The following is a 3,280-nucleotide window of genomic DNA, read 5'->3' as shown; positions in this document are numbered from 1 at the left end:
CGCCCGCCCCGGGGCCTTCCGCGCAGACAGCGGCTCACAGAGGCGAGACGCCGGGGTCCGGCCTCGGCATCGCGGGCGCGGGAGTCGCCAGGTCGGCACGGCCGCCTCCCGAAGGCCCGCCCTCGGCGCCGCCGGCGGTTGTCCCGCGCGCCGCGGCCCGCCCCCGAGTGCCCGCCCTGCGCCTGCGCGGAAAGGTCAAGGCGGCGGGGGCGGGACGTGGCCTGGGGCGGGGCGGTGGGCGTGGCGTGGCCTGGGACGGGGCGTGGTGTAGGGCGGGGCGGGCGCTGGGGCGGTGGTGGGCGGGGCGGGGGCAGGGGTGGGGCGTGGCCTGGGGCGGGGCGGGCCCTGGGGAGGGGCGTGGCGCTGGGGTGGTGATGGGCGTGGCGTGTCCCGGGGAGGGGCGTGGCCGGGGGCGGGGCCGCCACCTGTCTCCGCAGATCCGGGAAGATGCGGGCGCCCTCCAGGTGGCTCCTGCTGGGCCAGGAGCCAGAGTTAAGTTGTCTAGGTGTAGTTGCCGCTTTTCAACCTAACTAAATCTCCCCTGCTTCCGCAGTTCTCCCGGAATTTACCACTGTCTATACTTTTATGGTTTTTTGTGTACCCTAGGAACATGTATCTTAAAACCAACAGTCCAGGGGGGCGGGGATTTTGTGTTTTCATCAGACAGTCCTGATATTGGTAGTTTGTATTTTCTTTTCTTTTTTCTAATCAAACTAGCTAGAAGTTGATCAATTTTATAAATGTTTTACAGAGTCTTCTTTTGGCTTCATTGATTTTCTGTTTTCCAGTTCATCACTTTTGCTCTTTTTAATTTCCTTCTTTCTACTTAATTGGAATTTGCTTTTCTCTCTTAGAGTAGGTGATTACATTGTTGGTTTTGGATCTATTTTTTAAATATAAGCATTTAAAGCCTGGCATGCCCCTCTAAGCACTGCTTTATTTGCATTCCACGAATTTTGGTAAGTTGTGCTTTCGTATTCCTTGGGTTCAAAGTAGTTTTAAATTTTCCTTATGAATTTTTCCTTGACTCCTTTGAAGTGTGTTGTTTAATTTTCAAATATTTAGGGGCATCCTAGAATTTTTTTTTATAGATCCATTTATTTATGCATACAAGACCTGGGGTACAGGCCAGAGATGCATGGGGTAAGAGGATTCACCAGAGACAGAGTGGGGAACAGAACAGGCAGACTGACTGAAATACTCTGCTGAGGGGAGCAGCAGGCCAGTCAGGAGAGGTCTGCTGCGCCATGTGGGTAGCTCCCTGGCCAACTGAGGATCGAACTCGTGCTGCAGAGGCTGGGGATTGCTTCATAGTGAGGTGCTTAATCCCTTGTGCCACCAAGGAGGCCCCTAGAATTATTATTAATTTCCAATTTAATTTTGTTATGGCCAGAGAAGGTACACTAAAGTTTCAAACTTTTGATATCTCTTGGAAAATATTTCACAAGCCAGCATGTTCTCTACTTTGGTGACTATTCTATGCACCTTTAAAAAGAATGTATTCTGCAGTTGAGTGATAATTATAATCGTCACTATAAATATCAATTCAGTGATGTGTTGATACTGTTTCAGATCACTTATATGCCTGTGGATTTTTAGTTTAGTTCTATGACTCACTCAGAGGGGGATATTATAATCTAACAATGACTGTGGATTTGTCTATTTCTCTTTTCAGTTAAGTGAGTTTTGCGTTATGTATTTTTGAAATTGTGTTAATAGTTCATACACCTGATTTTTATATCTTCCTGATGATATGGCCGTGTGTGTGTGTGTGTGTGTGTGTGTGTGAGAGAGAGAGAGAGAGAGAGAGAGAGAGTGAGAGAGAGAGAGAGAGACAGACAGAGAGACAGAGAGAGGGTGGGCGGGGAGAGAGAAAAAAAAAACTGTTCCTCCTATCTCTCCTAGTACTGGTTTGAAGCCTTTGTCTAATATTTATAAAAACATTCTTTCTGTCATAGATTTATTGTTTGCCTTGTAAATCTTTTCCATCCTTTTTTGTCTATTTGTACCTTTAAATTTTACATATGTATATCTTTTACAGCTAGCTTGTCATTTGGTCTTGCTTGTAAAAAATATCTAGTCAGTAATTTCTACCTTTTAATTAGAGTTTAATCTGTTTACATTTAATATACTATTAATGTGACTGATTTTGATCTACTATCTTGCAATTTACATTCAATTTGTTACATCCATTTTGTTGTTGCTTTTCTGTTCTTGCTTCCTCTTGGATTACTCAATATTTCATCTTGATTAACCTTTCGCTAAACCTTTTTACATTAATGTTTGCTCTAGCATTTATTGTATGCTTCCTTAAGTTACCTCAACGTACCAACATCTTACATTGTAGTATTTCACGTAAACCACAAGAACCTTGTAAAAGTGTAGTTCTATTTATCCCCCATTCTTCATGTTATAGTTGTCATATATGTAAGACCCATATATGTTTAATATGTAAAAAACTTTTGCCTTAAACAATTAGATATCTTTAAAGGAAATTAGGTAAACTATGCATAGTCCTTTGTATTTACCAATATTTTTACCATTTGTAGTGTCCTTCATTCCTTCCTGTAGATCTAGTATCTATCTAGTATCATTTCTCTGTCCTATTAAGAGTTTTTAAAAGCATTTTGTTTAACTTAAATTATTCTTTTGCCATCATTTTAAAAGAATATTTTCTTTGATATAGCTTTATGGGTTGATGTTGCTCTCCACCCACTCCAAATTCAACTCTGACAAAGTTATCCTGTTGCCCTCTAACCTTCATTATTTCTGAATCATATCCCTCCACCAACCCGCTCAATTTGTATTATGTCATGTTCTCTAGTTTCTTTTAAGAGTTTCTCTTTATCTTCAATAGTATTAGATTTCTTTATACAGTTTCCTATTTCTTGAATCTGTAAATGTTTATATGCCACCAAACATGGGAAAATCTTTGCCATTATTTTTTCAAATTTTCTTCTGTCCCATTCTTTATTTTCTTTTTTTCTGGGATTCTAGTTTATGTATGTTAGACCCTTTGCTATTGTCCTAAAATTTCTGTTTATTTTTTTCAATTATTTTTATGTTCAGATTGGATAATCTGTTTTTGTTTGCCAGTCTTTCATTTTCCAGTTAGCTGTTTAGCCAGTGATTTCTTTCTTTCTTTTTTTTAAAAAAATCCTGGATTTTTATTTTTTTTAAGATTTATTTATTTAGGCAAACAAGAGCTGGGGTACAGGCCAGAGATGTGGAGGGTGAGAGGATTCATCAGAGACAGAGTGGGGAACAGAACAGGCAGATT

The 3,280-nt window shown here is 41.6% G+C and overlaps 1 long non-coding RNA gene across 3 annotated transcripts in view; it reads left to right on the top strand.

The window, feature by feature from the left end:
• Window positions 1-41: 41 nt before the first annotated feature.
• LOC119260293 (uncharacterized) overlaps window positions 42-3,280 on the top strand; it is a 34,341-nt gene continuing 31,102 nt past the window's right edge. Inside the window, exons 1-2 of one of the 3 annotated variants that reach the window (XR_008549376.1) lie at window positions 429-505; window positions 860-959. This is a non-coding gene — a long non-coding RNA (uncharacterized LOC119260293). Of the gene's footprint in view, window positions 92-158; window positions 195-428; window positions 506-859; window positions 960-3,280 lie in introns of those variants that run through there. The other 2 variants (XR_005128733.2, XR_005128734.2) reach the window with 2 other exon arrangements.

This window comes from Talpa occidentalis, unplaced genomic scaffold, assembly GCF_014898055.3.
Source record: "Talpa occidentalis isolate TD23 unplaced genomic scaffold, MPIMG_talOcc4v2.1 talOcc4.6, whole genome shotgun sequence".
Classification (NCBI taxonomy): Eukaryota; Metazoa; Chordata; class Mammalia; order Eulipotyphla; family Talpidae; genus Talpa; species Talpa occidentalis.
The sequence above is the reverse complement of the archived record's forward strand: the minus strand, read 5'-3'. Positions and strand labels throughout refer to the sequence as shown.